The 19,601-nt window shown below is 47.2% G+C and overlaps 1 protein-coding gene across 1 annotated transcript in view; it reads right to left on the reverse strand.

The window, feature by feature from the left end:
• STRC (stereocilin) overlaps window positions 1-19,601 on the reverse strand; it is a 293,114-nt gene that overhangs the window by 83,061 nt on the left and 190,452 nt on the right. The window lies entirely within an intron of this gene.

The raw sequence follows: 19,601 nt of genomic DNA on the forward strand, positions 1-19,601 counted from the left end.
GCTGCAAAACATGGACAAAAAAAACGACAGACCTCTTCCATCCGAGGGCCTGGCTGGATAGATTGGAGAAAGAGATTTTGACACTTGGCTTCTCAAGTCAGATTAGGGCACTGATAATGATAAGGATCTAAATTCTAGGGCCCCATGGCAGACAGGACTGAAATTTAGGGGAGACAACTGTGGTTCAAAGGGAAACCCTTTTAACCACCCCAACTTTAAAGGCCCACTTCAGTGTAACTAGGGGGACCACACGTCAGCAATTTAGGGATACACTTGCAGGAGCGCAGGACAGAGTCCCCTCACTGCGTGGTGCATACAGGCAGAGGAATCTGTTGTGCCCAGGAGTATTTATTGTCCTAGGAAGGGATCTGGCATCCTTCCTGCATTGTGGCTGGACTGGGCACATTGCTTGCTGCAGTGTGATACTCTGAAGTGTGCACTCCAAGGGCCTGTTGACTTGCTCCCTGTTCTGCATGAAAGTCTCAGGGACATCAAAGACCTCCTGTGAGTGTCCTACACCACATACTGTGTCAACTGGAGAGCGTTGCCCTCCTACATTTCTACGTCGTCTGCTAGATTCCACCTAGTAGCAGCAGTGTGAGCCTTGAACAGAGTATTGGAACTGGAGACTAGGTTTGCTGATGTGGGACCTGCAAAGTACAGCCTGCATTCAAGGAGTGTTGCCCTTCATCGTGGGACTACATCACGCATTAGCGTTTGGTTGATAGTGAATGGATAACTGGTTGCTGGACCCCACATGACCTGCTGTTGTCGAGTGTGCTGCATTTCTCTTGTGTGACAACCGACTGCACACTCATTGCGTTTGGTTTCCGTGTCACTGGTTGCTACCCTCGGAGGTGGGGGCATACCTGGAGCAGTGCTGCATTCTGCAGTACCGCTGAACTGGCATCTGTGTGTGTGTGACCAGATTTGGCTGGTGCGGCTCAAGTCATCGTGCACCAGACATTGGTTGCCTCATTACAACCCTGGTGGTCAAACACCGCCAGGGTTGTTTTGGTGATTGTACCGCCAACCGGCTGGCGGTACAATTTTCCGTATTATGACCGCGGCGGTAGCGCCGCGGTCGCACCGCTGGGACCGGCAGTTTCCCGCCATCATTGTCCCGGCGGTTGTAATCCGCCAGGGCAGCGCTGCCCTGGGGATTATGACTCCCCTTCCTGCCAGCCTATCCATGGTGGTCTGGCTGGCGGGAAGGGGAGTCGCAGGACCCCTGGGGCCCCTGCACTGCCCATGCACGTGGCATGGGCAGTGCATGGGCCCCCAGGCACAGCCCCACCCTGCTTTTCACTGTCTACACAGCAGACAGTGAAAAGCGCGACAGGTGCAGCTGCACCCGTCGCACGGCCGCAACGCTGCCGGCTCCATTAGGAGCCGGCTCCAATGTTACGGCCGACATCCCAGCCGGCCCAGCGGGATTTTGTAATGCAGCTGGTGGGATTGCGGCCACATAAGCGGCCGCTCGGCGGTCCAACCTTGGCGGGCGGCAAAGGTTGTAATGAGGGCCTGGGTTTTATCCAAGGGAGATCCTGCATTGAGCACTTTGAGTCTGCATTCTGAAGTATCTGGTGCGACTCAGGTCATCGTGCACCCGACCCTCTGCCCATATGTTGGAGGCAACCTGTTCTGGTTGGCTGCAGCAAGGCCACAGCCAGGCAGAATCTCACCACTCCCGTCAGGGGTGGGTGATTACGTTCACTGTATACATTCCTTCCTCGCACCCTCATGCGGTGCCAAACATTATCAGCACAAGAACCACTCTATAATTTACCAACTATGGCATAGCAATTAAATTCAGGGCGCACCCCGGTTCCCAACGCTAGCAGCAATATGTAAATGCAAGAGTTGTACACTTCCACATAGCACTGCAGCCTAGGCTGCACTAGTAAACCGTAATTGCCAACCTCAGGACTTCCCTCGCATAAGAACATGATCAGCAACACCACAGTGCTGCCCTAGCATTCACCTGCACTCACTCCCGCACATCCACTCTGCACTGCCAGACTGAGCCATTGGTATAATTTGGCTCATGCACACACACACAAACATATACACACACACACTTGTATGCACGCACTCCCCCAGACCCTAATGCAGTGTCATGATATCCAGCTAGTGAATGCCGCTGTGTTTGCAGGCACCCCAGTTCCCAAACTGCACTTGGCTATCCCGCCCCACCTTAAACCATAGTTTGCATCAACCTCCCTCCTGGATACTAGGCAGCTCATTACCCAAGTCACTCTATGCAGGATAATGGGGACAAGATGGGAGGGAGGAAGGAAAGACAACAGCCGATCCAGCAACAAATAGCATGGAGACGGTTGGGCTCCCAGTAGAAGGTTCACTCAGAGGTCTGCAACACTAAAGGGAAAGAGCCACTGTGGCACCAAGCCACACCAGGCAGTCAGCATTGCAAAATAGTTACCAGTTTCAGCACCTCCGGAATGAAGGTGCACCGTTGAGGCAAGTTGACTTGAATCGCCCTTGACAATTCCAGTTGCACACAATTAGTTACTGGGTCCGCACCCCCTTTACAAGGAGGTGCTGCATTTGGTGCACAAGAACTTAAGTTGCACCAGAGGCTTACACTCCCATGCGAAAAGAGCTCAGTGCTGTACATCCATGGAAATGAGGCACAGCGTCTGGGCCCGAATGATCTCAATCGGCCCTGACCGTACAATCACTCCAAAGATAATTCCCAATATGGTACCTCCTCATGAGAAGGCACTAGTCTGGTGCATGATGACTTGAACTGCTCCAGACACTTCTGGACACTCCCACGAAGAACGTAAATCCACACCTTTCTGAAATTAGGCAAAACATCTAGCCCTTGATAACTTCAGACGGTCTAGACCCTCTGGTCACACAAGGACCTTTGTTTCCGTACCTCCCTGGAATGAGGCACAACCTCTGGTGTGAGATGACTTTAGTCGCACCAGACTCCCCAGTCACACACTTCAATGTATGTTCAGCTGTGACATACAAGGCTGTATATAGCACAACTCTGATTGCACCCCCACCTTCGAGGGTCACAACTTATGAACAGGGCACATCACGCAATGCATGTGCAGCCGAGGATCACAGTAGAGAAATGTGACTCACTCGACAGTGGGCCACGTGGGGTCCCACAATGGGTGATCCTGCTCACACAACAATATGTCTTGGCATGCAGTTGTCCCCTCAATGAGGGGCCACTCACCTAAAGTGCGGGCAGTACTTGCAGGCTCCACACCAAGTAACTCCAGTCTCCAGGCACAATACTTTATCCACGCTCATGCCGCTGCTTCGCGGTGGAGTCCAGCATACGATGTAGGCACAGACAAGGCATCACTCTCCAGATGGTACCAGCAGATGATATAAATCCCTCGCAGGAGGTCTTTGATGTCCCTAAGACCTCTGCAGAGAACAGGGGGAAGCCAACCAGCACTTGGAGAGCACACCTCAAGTTACAACACAGCAGCAGGCAGTTGGCTCAGGCCAGCCACAATATAGAGACAATGGGCAGATCCCTTCTTTGGCAGTTGTCCTTCTGTGCCCAACAGATTCCTCTGGCAGTGCGCACCTTGCGGTCCAGCAACAGAGGTCCTGCATTGCCGTAGAGGCAACTCTACTTGCTGAAGGATAGTATCCCTAGTTATACCAAAGTGTGCCTTTGAAGTTAGGAGTGGTTCGAAGGGTTCTCTTTTGAACCACAGACGTCTCTTCTAAATCTTCTCCCCATCTGCCCGAGGAAGTGGAATGTAGATCTTTATCTTTAGTGGGGCCATGCTCTGGCTCTGAGAGGCCAAGTGTCAGAAACCTCTCCCTCCAATTGGTCTATCCCAGGCCCGAATGGCAGGGGTCTGTCGTTCTGGATGCCCAAGTTTTATAGCTTTTGCTTAGGGAATACACCAATGTGCTCTTCCCCCCGCATCCAGAGGAATGAAGTTGAACTTATAAGACACACAAAGTATTTTAGAATCTAGAAATGCCCACTTCCTGAAGTGGTATTTCGAGTGCATTACTAATAAAGCCACCTTTACCACTGGAGGGGGCTTTGTCACTCTGAATCCAATGATCCCAAACATATTGAGGCTGCTCTTCTGCAATTCACTATTGCAGCCAGACCTCATAGGACTCTTGTCTCCCATGTTACCTTTTTGGCAGAGCAGCTCTCATGGGCAGTGTGAACATGCCTGGGTGTTTTCCAAACCCCCTGGGCACATGTGCCCTGGTGCACATATAAGCCTGCAGAGGAAGGCTGGATACAGCCACCACATGGGGGCAAGTGTACCTATGCTGGCCTGCGCTACCAGGCTCAGCCACTTCTTTAGATACCTGCGTGCAAGTGTGCACACCCTGGCAGCTGATGCCAAAAGCAATATCTATGTAGCAAACCATCCGTGTGCCAGTATACACGCACGGACTAGCTCCTCCTACAGCTGGATGGAAGTATGTCGCCCTGGTGCAGGTAGGCACCTAATCCAGCTATGCCAGGCTCACTGTACATAAAAACCACCATTGTGTAGGTGGGCACACCATGGCCTATTGAATCAGGCTCTGCACCACCGAAGGTCCTCTGGTGCACGTGCACATTCTGGCGTCTTCCGTGGCTGGTCCCACCCATGTTGGTCTGCGCCTCCTCTTACTCAGTAGAAGACATGAATGTGCACTTCCACCCTTCACCTACAAGGGGGGCAGTGGCCAGGGCCCAAAGGCCTCTCCTAGGGGACTGGCCCATCCCATGGGAGCAGCCGACCCTATAGGTAGGGGACACCCATGTGGGGCTATTCCCTACCAGAGCAGAGCACCCTTTGATACCTCTGCTGTCCTATCCCTACCTCTTGCCTGTCTTCAGGGCCCTCCTGCTGAGGTATAAGTTTGGCCTAGGGTTGACCCCCACATAGGGTCTGCCACCCTGAGTAGAGGTGCACTAGTGCCCCCTTTACTGTCCCATCCAATCGGGCCTAGGATATGGTTGAGGGGGTCATCTAGGGGTCGGCATGCACAGTGCAAGGTCCCCTAGTAGTCACAGCTGTACCTGCCCCCGGTATGTGGGGTATTTTTTTTACAGGGCCCTCCTCGGTACAGCACCTCAACCATGCCCGTACCTGTCCCTTCCTAACATAGGAAGGGCACGCACACTTTCCCGCTGCCATAGAGTGGAGAAGTGCCCAGAGTCCCAAGGCCACGCATAGGGAGCCAGCAAAGACTTGGGGGGAAAAAGCTAAAAGTTTTAGCAAAATTCTCCAAGAAGTGCCATGTCCAGCACCATACCAGCATGGCAGCGAAAATATTATTTTTCTAACATGCACATAGTGCTGATTTCGTGTTAACATTGTTGGGCCTCAATTCAGCCAACCAGAATGTGCCACCTCCAACAACTACCATCATCTTCAGCATTATCATTATCATTCTCCTCCTCATCATCATCATTTCCATTGCTCTAAAACCCTTTAGGCATCTAAGCTCTACTAATTTTCCAAATATGAGTCATGGCCTATCACAAGGACAGCAGTAAAAGCAGTGGGGGCTGCTGACATTTCAATGTGGTGCACTTAAGCAAGCAAATTTCATGTCTTTTGCGGTCTAGAGATGGGACAAATTAATCTGAGTGATAGGCAGAGTTGGTTGTCCTTTGGATGTAAGGGGTGTCCCACTGCCTTTTTTTAACAAAACGTGTCTGTACCGTTTGTGCATTTTCTTGGATTTGTAGTGCTATTAATTAGAGAGGTATTACTGAAGTGAGGTAACTGATGAGTGTCATGAGAGCATGAAGCCTGTGTATTGTATTGTGGACAGTTAATAGAGGCATGATCACTGGAAGGTCAGCCACATGCTGCAAAATGTGGGGAGGGTAGAGTACGGGAGGGGGGAGCGTTTTGGTAAGGTGAATTTATGTATAGTGAGGTTTTAGTTTTGTGAGGCTGGAAGCCAAGGGTATTGTTTTGTGAGGGCACCTGTTTCCAATAAAGCAGCCTTTTACACACACAAAGGTGGTAGTGGTGCTGTTTTCCCTCCTTCAGAAATGGATCCTGGGGGGGAGCCGAGGACGAGAGGTCTCCCCCCCGGGAAGATTGTGGAGGGTGGTACAGCCCACGGGCGGCGTTTGGGCGCTTTTCGGCCTTCTTTGGTAGGCGGGAAGGGGGGGTTAAATAGGGGCAGCCATTTTGTATGGGTCACCATTTTAAGTGGTGACATGGTGGCTGGTGCGCTGCTGGTTTTTCCCCTCCCTCCCTCCCATGGGGTTACTGGTTAAGAGGGGTGAGCTTTTGGGGAGGAGAGGCATAAGGGTTCATTTTATTGAGACATGGGTGCACAGGGTATTATGGTTTGTAAGTTGTCGCTTGGAACAGGTGCGGGCGGAGACAGAGACTGTTCACGTGATAACGATAACGGATGGACAGGACATATGCCAAGACAATTTCAGATTTGAAAGGGGTTGGACTGCAGCAGGGAAACAAAGATAACAAATTGGGCAATAGAGGTTGGGGACTTGCAGGTTCGAGAGATAGACGGCAGCAAATGACTGTTAAGGTAATTGACGGCTAAGGATGACAGGATTAACGATCTGCAAGTTTAAGGGGAAGGGAGGGGGGAGGGTAGAGTAGGGGAGAGGGGAGCGTTTTGGTTAGGTGAATTTATGTATAGTGAGGTTTTAGTTTTGTGAGGCTGGAAGCCAAGGGTATTGTTTTGTGAGTGCACCTGTTTCCAATAAAGCGGCCTTTTACACACACAAAGGTGGTAGTGGTGCTGTTTTCCCTCCTCCACAATGGGCACTCGCGGCACAAGTGAAAGCAACTACCTTGGGAGTAAACACAATGCCTTCACGAACCCTCTGAACCACCAAAGGGAGTGTCGATGCCTAAGTGCCAAAAACACTGTACGTTTTAAACTAGCATATTCATGTGATCGAACGCAAGAGATCTAGTAGAAATGGTAGACGGACCCAAACACCAACAAGTCCTGGAGTTAAAAAGCACTGCATTAAGAAGATCATCTGGGTGACAGGGTCTGAACAGAAATCAAGGACAGAGGAAACTAGGCAGGAAGCCTATCTAGGCACCTAATGCCACAACCAATGAACAACTGAGGAGATATGTCTCATCCATTCCTGAACCACGACGCAGTCTTTAGAGCCCATAGCCTGTAAACAAAGAACAAGTTGGCAGTCTGAAAGGATGTGGCATAAAATACAGAGCTGACGACTTTGGGACTGAGGAACCAGGATGGCATCTTGGCGTCAGCTCTCCCTGTGTCCATACAGAAATGCAGCTGGCGCTGCTGCTCCTACGGCTCGGGCTGCACTGGTTTCTATGCCTGGGAGAAAAGCGTGTGGGTGGGATTTGGCACTGGTGTGTACTTATTGTTAATAAAATAACATGAATGCTGTGTGTTTGAAAAAATATAATGCCATTGGTGGAGTGTTTCTGAAGTAATCACTTGCTCCTGTTTGCCTCGGAAAGCCAACAAACACAACCTTCCAAACACACAAGCCGAGCCAATCGAAGAAAATAGTGCGCTTTAAGTAACTCAAATGGCAAGAAGTAAAATAAGACCTGTAATAGGCCAGTGGCCATGGGAAGGAACAACATACCAACAGGAGGGACACATGGTCATGATTTACCAATGAAAAGTAAGGAATTTAGAAAGGCACACAAACCAACAAATGAGAAGCGATGGGCTTGTTGAAAGCCCACAGAGGAGATATAGCATGAGTTGAAGACGCAGAGCAGGTGCTGCCTACGCGAGACCTAAAAAGGGGTTAGTGTTCACAAACCTCTTTACGGATTCAGAGGGTTTCTGAATGCTGAAGACCTTGTACAGCGGGTCCTAGGAGGATTTTCATCAGGCCAGTGGGCGGGAATGTTTCTCAGTACATATTAAAAACTCTCACTTTTATTAAATATTTCTTGATGCAGAGATACAATCTGAAGTACTATCTGAAGTACTAAGGTGAAATGCTTGCACATGTTAAAGAAATATATATTTTTTTAATGGTATCATATTTTAACATGATGTTTGTTACAGTATTTACATGCTAAATATTAACAAGGTTTGGCTCATGCATGGGCTCTCAAAGCCTGAACTGATCTGGTTTGGCTCTTCCTGTCAATGTTTGGGCACACCTTATCTCTACTTGTAAATGTCAAAAAGGCCTAGTACTAATTCTTCTGACACACATGCATTTTAAACTTACAACTAGTTAATAAAGTAATCAGTTATGGATTTCTATAGACATAATTCATGAAGACAGAGTGGCTCAGCAGATGGTGTGCACAGATTAATAATCAGGCAAACAGCAAAAAAAACGTGTTTATGTGACCGTTGCATCTATATTCAATCTTTTTATTTTTAGAACTAAGGTTCTTCAAAACTTACAATGGAAATTTGTACTATTATCATTAGAGATGGATAATCCATAAAAAATGTGGGTGAAGCCGAGCCAGAGACAAGTTAGGGGCTTGGCTCGAACAGCCTAAACACAAGCCGGGCCCAAAAAATGGTTTTCACAATGTGTGCTATCTATCACTAATAATGCTTTAACACTGACACGTATCTGCCTTTTGTTCACACCCAGGCTTGTTGTCTTCTATTTAATCTCTGAAACATGCTTTATCTTTTAAGCGCTTTACCTCTTTTTCTCTCATTATCTCTTTCCCATCCTCACATTCTCCCTCTCGCACATGGCCGCACCAGGTCTCTCTTTCTTGCTTTCTCTCTCCTCTTATCTTGTTCTCTTTTTGTCCTCTGCCCCCTCTCAGAGTAATGCAATGCTATCTGCTTCCTTTTCTCTGAATTGTCTTCAGTGTTCCTCCCCTCTTCTCTGCTTCTTTAATCAGTTGTGTTACTTGTTATTGTCAGCTTCTTTACCCTGTCTTTTCATCCTCCAGTTTCCTCCTTCTTTCTCACTCTTCCTTCTACCCCTGTAACTTAAGCCCATCCCAGTTTTCCAAATTTTCTGCCGTGCCGGAAGGACCCAGCTGGATGCAGCAGGAGGATAGCTGACTAGCACCCTTGGCTTTTTGTATTTTGATTACCCCCTCTATCAGTATGTAAAACGCCCGTTGGTGCAGTGACCCCTAGGGTGCAACAGAAGAGGGGCTGATCTGCACTGTAGGGCTTTTAAGTCAAAGCCTACCGGGCAGGGCATCTGTCTGGTTTGCTAACAACATCTTGGGGACATTCAAAAAGCTTCCCTGGCAGTGCATGTCGCCCATTGCTCACCATTGGTTTGCGGTTTGTAATTCACATTTGCTTGCTTTCTATTTGCTGGTTTTATTTGTTTTAGGCTGTCCAGCTTGAGTTCGTCCTTTTGCTTGCCCAAACCTTATTTACTGTATTCTTCCACCAGGACTGGATTTCTGTAAACAGGCCTTTAAATCTTGTTTTTATCTTGTCACCTTTGCTGTGCAGTGAAGACAGAGGTCAGATGTCAGGCTCTGTCTTCCAGGGAGCTTTCTGTTTACTTTTCTTTCTCTGACTTCAAATTGTGAGGATTTATGGGACAATCATGCTCGCTACTGAGGGTGTGCTGGTCGGAAGGCTGTTTGATGTTGTTTTATTTCTAGCACATAACAAAGTTTAAATGTCTGTAAATTAACTCTGCTGATATTTCAGAATATGTCAGAATTACAACAGCACAAATTAAGTGCATTTTTTGGTAATTCAGAAGTAAGGTGAAAACAAAAAATGTAATATGATCAAAACAGATCAATACACTAGTGATGACATTTCCACACATTATTGTTTGTGCACTGTATACTTTCATCAGTAAAACTATATGTCTGTGCAAATGTTATGGTCATTTCAGTTGTCTGTATGGCAGTGTGCTAGCACACAATGCATACTCCACTTCACCCTACACCACTCTACACTGCACCAATCCACTTCACACAACCGCACTCTATTCTGGACCACTCCATACAATACCATCCCATGCCACTGCGTCAATTCACTCCACTCAGCACCACTCCACTCTACGCCTCTCTACTCTATACCATTCTACTCAATGCCAAGGCACTCTACCCCACTATACTGTACTATGCACCACTGCACTCTTGACCACTGCACTCTACACCAGTCCTCTTTGCACCATTCAACCCTATGCCACTCTACTCTGCAATATTGCACTCTATGCCACTGCACTATATGCCAATGCACTTTACTCTGTCACTCCAGTGCACTCTATGCCAATTCACTCAATGCCACTCTAATATACTCTGCACTGCTGCACTCTATGCCACTATTACTAACGTGCACCACTCCAGCCTATCCTGAGATAATCTAAACTACACCACTACCCTTGGTGCTAATAAACTTAGGGCCATATTTATACTTTTTGACGCAAAACTGCGCTAACGCAGTTTTGCGTAAAAAAAATTAGGGCCGGCTAACGCCATTCTGAAGCGCCATGCGGGCGCCGTATTTAATCAATGACGTTAGCCGGCGTTAGCCGCCGGCGCTGCCTGGTGTGCGTGGAAAAAAACGACGTACACCAGGCAGCGCCGGCGTAGGGGGATATGGAGCTTGGGCGTCAAAAAATGGGGCAAGTCAGGCTGAGGCAAATTTTTCGCCTCAACCCGATTTGCGCCATTTTTTTCGACTCCCAAACCCCATAGAAATGACTCCTGTCTTAGCAAAGACAGGAGTCATGCCCCCTTGCCCAATGGCCATGCCCAGGGGACTTCTGTCCCCTGGGCATGGTCATTGGGCATAGTGGCATGTAGGGGGGCACAAATCAGGCCCCCCTATGCCACAAAAAAAAAAAAAATACTTACCGGAACTTACCTTAATGTCCCTGGGATGGGTCCCTCCAGCCTTGGGTGTCCTCCTGGGGTGGGCAAGGGTGACAGGGGGTGTCCCTGGGGGTATGGGAGGGCACCTCTGGGCTCCTTCCGAGCCCACAGGTCCCTTAACGCCTGCCTTTTCCAGGCGCTAAAAAACGGTGCAAAAGCAGCCGTACGTCATTTTTTTTGACCCGCCCACTCCCGGGTGTGAATTTTGCCCGGGAGTGTAAATACGGCACACATGCCTCGGAGTCAATTTTTTAGACGGGAACGCCTACCTTGCATCTCATTAACGCAAAGTAGGTGTCCACGCTAAAAAATGACGCAAACTCCATGGACTTTGGCGCTAGACGCGTCTAACGCCAAAGTATAAATATGGAGTTAGTTTTGCGTCGGAATTGCGTATAAAAAAACGACGCAATTCCGGCGCAAACAGAGTATAAATATGCCCCTTAGTACCATGGCACTCTGCTCCATGGCACTTTACCGCTCCACTCTATGCCACTATGCTCTACTCTACAACGATCTAGGCAAGTGCATTCTAAGCCAGCTGCACTCTACTCCTTTGTACTCTATTCCACTGCTCTCTACATCACTATATTCTGCACCTCTCTACTCTATGCCACTGCACTCTATGTCACTGCACTCTATGCGTCTGCACTCTACTCTGCTCCACTCTACACATTGAACTCTAAGCCACTCTACTCTGCGCCACTGCACTCTATACTCTACTGCACTCTACGTAAATGCACTGTATGCCACTACACTCTATATCGCTCCCCTCTACGTCACTGCACTGTATACCAATCCACTTTAGGCCACTCTAATCTACGCTGCAGCACTGCACTTTACAGCACTCTACTCTATGCCACTGCACTCTATGTCACTCTATTCCACACTGTAGCATTCCACTCTATGCCACTCCAATATACGCCACAACAATCTACCCTGCACCACTTCACTCCATTCTATGCCACTCTATTCTATGCTGCTGCATTCTATTTCACTGCACTCTACACCACTTTTCTCAGAACCAATGGACTCTATGCCACTGCACTCTAGGGCAATTTACTCTGCACCACTGTACTGTATGCCACTATACTTTGCAATACTCTACACTACTGCACTCAACACCAATCCACTGTACGCTGCTTTACTCTGCAATATTGCACTCTATGCCACTGCATTATATGCCAATGCACTTTACTGTCAGTCCAGTGCACTCTATGCCACTTCACTCGATGCCACTCTAATATACTCTGCACTACTGCACTCTATGGCACTATACTCTAACGTGCACCACTCCGCTCTATCCTGAAATAATCTAATCTACGCCACTACCCTTGGTGTCAATGAACTAAGTACCATGGCACTCTGCTCCATGACACTTTACCGCTCTACTCTATGCCACTATACTCTTCTCTACAACGATCTATGCAAGTGCGTTCTAAGCCAACTGCACTCTACTCCCTTGAACTCTATTCCACTGCTCTCTACGTCACTATATTCTGTACCGCTCTACTCTATGCCAATGCACTCTACATCAATATGCTATTCTATACACCACTGCACTCTATGACAGTCTGCTCTGCAACACTAAACTTTCTACCACTGAACTCTGTGCCACTGCACTCTACTCTATGCCAATTAACTCTTTGCCATAACACTATTCTGCATCACTCCACTCTAAGCTACTGCACTCTGCTATACACTACTCCACTTCATTCTGCACCCCTTGACTCTATGCCACTTCACTCTACTCTGCACTACTCTACACATTGAACTCTAAGCCACTCTACTCTACACCACTGCACTCTACTCTACGCCACTATGCTGCACTCTAAGCAAATGCACTGTATGCCACTACACTCTATATCGCTCCACTCTATGTCATTTAACTGTACACCAATCCACTTTAGGCCACTCTAATCTACTCTGCAGCACTGCACTTTATGACACTGCACTTTATAGCACTCTACTCTATGCCACTGCACTCTACAGTATGTCACTCTATTCCACACTGTAGCATTCCATTCTATACCACTCCAAAATATGCCACCACAATCTACACTGCACCACTTCACTCCACTCTATGCCACTCTATTCTATGCTGCTGCACTCTATGCCACTGCACTCTACACTGCTTTACTCGAAACCAATGGACTCTATGCCACTGCACTTTAGGCCAATTTACTCTACACCACTTTACTCAAAAACAGTACACTTTATGGCACTGCACTCTATGCCAACTAATCTGCAACACTGCACTCTATTCCAATACACTCTATCTCACTACTCTATGCCTCTGCACTCTATCTTGCACCATTCCACGCTACGGCACTTCATTCTACTTTGAAACAATCTACTGTATGCCACTGCAATCTATGCAACCACACTCTATGCCACTCTACTCCACTCTGTGCCACTCCACTCTATGTCACTGCACTATTCTGCACCACTCTACACCACTCTTCTGTACACTGCTGTTTTCTCCGCAATGTACTCTACACCACTTTACTCAAAAACAATGCGCTTTATGACACTTCACTCTATGCCAACTAATCTGCAACACTGCACTGTATGCCACTTTTCTCTACTCTGCAACACTCTAAGCCACTGCACTCCATGCCACTGCATGCTACACCACTGCACTGTATGCCACTGCACACTATGCCACTCTACACCAATGCACTCTGTCACTGAACTCTACGCTGCTTTATCCTGCACAAGTGTACTCTGCACCACTGCTTTCTACACCACTTTACTCTACACAACTGTGCTCTGCACCAACACTCTATTGTGCACTACTGTACTCTCCGTCAATGCACTCTATGCCACTCCACTCTGCGCCACTGCACTATTTGCTGCACCATATTATACCACTCTACTCTACTCTGTACCACTGCACTCTATGGCACTGAACTCTATGCCAATGTACTCTATACTACTTTACTCAAAACCAATGCACTCTACGCCACTCCACCCTACACCAACTAATCTGCACCACTGCACTGTGCTCCACTTTTCTCTACTCTGAAACACGCAGTGCACACTACTCTACTCTAAACCATTGCACTCTACCTCACTACACTTTTTCACCTCTCTACTCTACACCACTGCTTTCTACACCACTCTACTCTGCACCAGTGTAAACTGCACCGCTGTTCTCTATGCCACTGCACTCTATGCCACTGCACTTGACACTCTACTCTGCAAGACTGCACTCTCCACACAAGGTGATCAAACGTGGCAGGACCAGTTGCATCCTGTGGTGTAGTTTGCACAACAGGATCTCATACCTGTAAACTCACCTGCATTTAGCTGGAGTCACCCACCTTTTGCTTCCATTCGCCTGCCTGACAAATAAAATGTTTCTAAAGACTGTAATGCACCACTGACCCTCTAAATTATTTAAATTCACCCGCATTTTTTAGGAAAGGGGTTGACAGGTAGGCGCACCAGCTGATAGTGAAGACGATTGATATTCCAAGGTACTTTAGTAGAAAGTACTTTTATGACATTTATGAAACGGTTTACTTCACCTTTCAACAAGCGCACGTGCATGAGAGAACGCGCTACCTGCATCCCACTCGAGGTGTTGCAACTTGTACGGTGGTGGAGTGTCCAGAGCATTAGGCCTGAAGAGCGCGCTGACAGCATCTCCTCGAGTTGTTGGCGGAAGCGGCGGTGCATCATTGGCAGACTGCGCGAGGCATCGTTCAGTGACATGTATGCGCAAGCTGACTGGGGGCACTAGACGCCATTGATGAGCTAAAGATCTATGAACCCTATGTGGCAGGATAGACCTTCGTGCATGCACACTCAAATGTGGAGTGAAGGTGTAACATTTAGAGGAAGGGTTCTGCAACCAGACTTCTTTATGTGAATTTGTCATGTGCAACAGCAAAAGAATGTGGTTTACACACGCCATGACCTGTTCACGGTGTGAACTGTTTGAACACATTATTGAGTCATATAAAGTGAAGAGAGAAGACGAACTACATTCATAAAGCTATATTTTAGTTCAACTAGTTCTCATGATGAATTATCGTTCCCAAACTGGAAGCATTTGTTTTTTAATTTAAATAATTTTACTTTAACAGAAGTGAAACATAATTGTGCAATGTGCTGCTTACATTACCCGGCGTGACAAGCAGACCTATACATCATATGCACGTAACAAACGTTGAGTATCCAAGGAAATTAGTACAGTGTGTTAGTTGCATTTAGCAATGACATACGTACCTAGGTTTTACTGTTACATTGTATTAATATGTCTACTTTAATCCATGTTGCATACCTGGAGCAGTGACAGGCACGCCACAGCTGGGTGTTGCTATATACATTCCTGGCATTGCGGGATAACCATCTCCAGAATGTAAAAATGGATGAAGCCTTTTGAAGCTTCTCTAGGAGCAGTTAGAAGAGTCGTTTTCCCTTGAAAATTGAAATTAACCGTGTTGAAACATTGCCTTGGTGCTGTAGGCAGAGGCAATCTTAAATATGAACCTTGCATATTGCTAGATGATCTAGAGGAAGAACTAGGTGAATATGCTACTCCATTAAAATGTTAGATCCAAAGTATGAGGGATAGAGGAATGAGGTGGTGAAGCAATAAGTTATTTGCTAGGGTCCAGGTTCCGAGGGAGACACTTGAAAACCATGTCAGGGAGTTACGGCAGTTAGCAGCATCTTGCAGCTACCGGTCATTTCATGATGAAATGCTAAAAATGCTGAGGCCAGTTTGTTCAGAGTCAGTAATGGGAACATTCAAGAAAACATGCCATTTATGGAAAATGTAACTTTACATAATGCCATAGAAACAGGTAAGCAAGTAGAATATGTGCCCCAGAGCATCTAACAGTTAGAGGTGAAGAAAGAGAAACAGCGTAGTGTACAAGTAGGGACTGGCAGGGGAAACAAAAGCAGCCCGGCAAAAATACTCAAACCAGCCTGCTCACTTCCTCTCTCCGTACTATCTCTCTCTTTTGACCCATCCATTCTCTCCTTCTTTCTCTTCTCTCTCTCCCTGTTTTTCCATCCTTCTATCCCCCTCTTTCTTTACCTCACTTGAAACTCCATTGTGCCTGCTTCAATTGACCTTAGAGTGCTGGGGAAAGTGACAAGCGCACCAGGAGCGGTCCTGGGCTTCCAAAACCAGCCTCCAAAGGCTCCAGCCCCGTGGGGAAATGCCAGATTAGTTAAAAGGCCAGTTCAACTCGGTGTACATGAAGACAAGACTAAAATAGTCTTGCAGGGATGTACATGGCCCATAGGAGAGAGACAAAGCAAGAGAAAGAAAGTGTAGGGAGAGTGTGGAATCAATTGGCTCTTGGCCGTTGATAAAATATTACGTGCTGCTAAACAAATTATGCAGAAGGTGTAATCAAAGAGGTCACTATGCTTGTATTTGTAGGGATAGAGGTGGAAAGTAATTCAAGTGGGGGCGTAACTGCAGAAGTTAATGATAAAGTATGCAAAAAAGTGATGGATGGAATGCTTGAATTAATCTCAGCCACTGTTAATTACTTTGGCCATCGTTTTTGGCATACCATGCCTCCTCATTTTGGACCCAGCTACATGCAAATCAGCCTTGACCTTGCTCCAATGAGAATAGTCCAGCCTGAACTGCCAAACCAGGTCTTCCCTGAACTGGAAAATAAGGAACCGAGGACTAGTTTTGCCCTTCTTATGAGCTCATCAGCTGGGCATACCTTGGTCCAGTGACACAGTGTTCAAGGGACCAGTGTCTGGGCACACCAGTTGCACTTAGGCCAACATATTTAGGTATGTAAAATTGATGGATGGAATGCTTGAATTAATCTCAGCCACCGGTAATTACCCAGGCCTCATTCCAGTCCATCTTTCTTTTGCACACCATACCACCTCAGTTTGGACCCATCTATCTGCAAATCAGTCATAGCTGATTTGGATAGGCTGGGTCCAAATTGAGATGGCAGGTGGTCATAAAATCATGGATTGGATGCGGCCCAAGTGATCGCCAGTGGCTGAGATTAGTTCAAGCATTCTATCCATCACCTTGTTGTTGTTGCAATTGATGCCCTGAATACGATGGGTATGCCCCGACGTTGGTCCTGTGTTCACTGTGCCACTGGAGTCAAGCATTACCTGGCTGATGAGTCCTTTTCAGGGTAAAACTGGTCCTAGGTTGCTTGTATTCCAGCTCAAGGAGGACCTGGCTTGGCAGTTCACACTGGACTGTTTCTATGAGGAGCGGAGTCAAGGCAGATTTGCATATAGCTGGACCCAAACTGAGATGGCATGGTGGGTGAAAAAAGGTCGAGCAGAGCCAGTGGCTAAGCTTAATTCAGTCATTCCATCCATCACCTCATTGTTGTTGCAGTAGATAAGGATCAGGCGTAAGAAAGAGGTAATGGAAAAAATGACAATGTGAAACAAGCACTGCTAAAGCCAATAGGTATCATCTATTAGATCCATTGACTTTTTCTACATATGATGCATTTAATGGCTTATGGATATGCTACCTGAAATACTTTGCGACTACCAGGCATAAGAAAACAATTGCTGGCTTGTGAAGCTAAAACCCAACACTGTCACCTCGATTTACTATACATTTTTTGTACATTGTAAGAAGGCATGCTTGACATATGATGGCCATCCCTGGTATATGATGATGATCCTTGTTTTATGAATGAAATTCATGACGTATGTCTGGCATACCTAGCAAAGGAAGTTCCTAGATGACATATGATGGTGATTGTTAGACTTTTTAGTTTATGCAAGGTCATCCCCAATCTTTTTGCCTCCTGCCTCCTATTTTTCTGACCCTGTTTCTGTTGGCTTTTAAACTCTGAGCACTTCACCACTGCTAACCAGTGCTAAAGTGCATATGCTCTCTGTGTAAATTGTATTATTGATTGGATTATCCATGATTGGCATATTTGATTTACTAATAGGTCCCTAGTACAGTGCACTAGAGATGCCCAGGGCCTGTAAATCAAATGCTACTAGTGGGCTTGCAGCACTGGTTGTGCCACTCACATAAGTAGCTCTGTAATCATGTCTCAGACCTGCCACTGCAGTGTCTGTGTGTGCAGTTTTAGCTGTAAATTCGACTTGGCAAGTGTACCCACTTGCCAGGCCTAAACCTTCCCTTTTCCTACATGTCAGACACTCCTAAAGTAGGCCCTAGGTAGCCCCAAGGGCAGGGTGCAGTGTATGGTTAAGGTAGGACATGTAGTAATGTGTTTTATGTGTCCTGACAGTGAAATATTGCTAAATTTGTTTTTCACTGTTGCAAGGCCTGTCCCTCTCATAGGTTAACATGAGGGCTACCTTTAAATATGATTAAGGTGTAGATTCCCTTTGGGAGAGGATGGATATGTGGAGTTTGGGGTCTCTAAGCTCACAATTTAAAAATACATCTTTTAATTAAGTTGATTTTAAGATTGTGTGTTTGAAAATGCCACTTTTAGACAGTGAACATTTTCTTGCTTGTACCATTTCTGTGACTCTGCCTGTTTGTGGATTCCCTGTCTGGGTCAGTTTGACAGTTGGGCTGGTAGCACCTCACACTAGACAGCGACACAAAGGAAGCTGGGGTGTAGTCTGCATTTCCTGATGAGCCATCTGTGCTGGGGGGGGGGGGTGGAGCGGTCACTCACATCTGAAAAGGCTGTGCCTGCCCTCACACAATGCAGTCTCCAACCCCCTGGTGAGTGTCTGGGGCCTGGCCTGGGCAAGACAGGATTTCACATTCAAAAGAGACTTTGCTTTGAAGTAGGCCTACTTCAAAGGAGAAATTGGGTATAAGAAGGGCACCCAAAACCACAGACTTTAGGACACTTCTGGAAACCAAGAGGAACCTCTGCTTGGAGAAGAGCTGAAGATCTGAGGAAGAAGAGCTGCCCTGCCTGTGACTGTGCTTTGTGGAGCTATCCTGCAGTTGCTGCTTCTGCCAGAGTAAGAGGGCAAAGACTGGACTTTGTGTGCCTTCTATCTTGTGAAGATCTCCAAGGGCTTGATTTAGAGCTTGCCTCCTGTTGTTTGAAATCACAGGGACAGCAAAGACTTCCCTGTGCCAGTACCTGGAGTCTCTGGAGAGACTCATACTCTGCCCTGTGGTGCCCATCCAGTTCCTGGGACCCTAAAAGGAGAAGCTGGCAGCCTAAGAGGAAGAAATCCATGCACTGAGCGCTGTGCGGGGAAAAGATCGACACAACTTCGATCTGCGGCTGAAGAAATGATGCGCCGCCAGCTCTGCGGCTGAAAATCGACGCTCAACGGAAACCTGACCGAAGAATTGACGCTTGGAGCTGGTGAAATTATGCACAGCATCGCTGATGGGGGATGGGAGATCGCAAACCCGCACTGTGTAGTTTTCGGATCATCGTGCAGCTGGATTTCCGACGCAAGCACCGCTGGGTGTTTAAAAACAACGCAAGGCCTGCCCAGACCCAAGAGTGCTGACCAGATCGACGCATTGCTCTCCTGCGGAGAGAAGAAACAACGGGCCCGACCCGACGAAAAGAGAAACGACGCAAGGTCTCGCTCACGAGTGGAATCGACGCATCACATGTCCTTTTTGACGCACACTCGCCTGTGTGCCATAGAACTCTGATTTTCTCCTCATGCTTTAACTACATAAAGCACACCTTCAGACTGTTTATCCTCTTTTTGATGTATTGCTCAATAAGCACAAAACGCCTGTGGCAGGCAAACACTATGTAATATATTTAATACGTGTAGGAAAATATATTCCTGATTTTGTGGTTTAATTCCCTTGCACATTCTTGGTGCTGTGTTGGTTCTTTTAATGAATATTTCCTGAGA

The sequence above is a fragment of the Pleurodeles waltl genome, chromosome 3_1 (genome assembly GCF_031143425.1).
Source record: "Pleurodeles waltl isolate 20211129_DDA chromosome 3_1, aPleWal1.hap1.20221129, whole genome shotgun sequence".
Lineage (NCBI taxonomy): Eukaryota > Metazoa > Chordata > Amphibia > Caudata > Salamandridae > Pleurodeles > Pleurodeles waltl.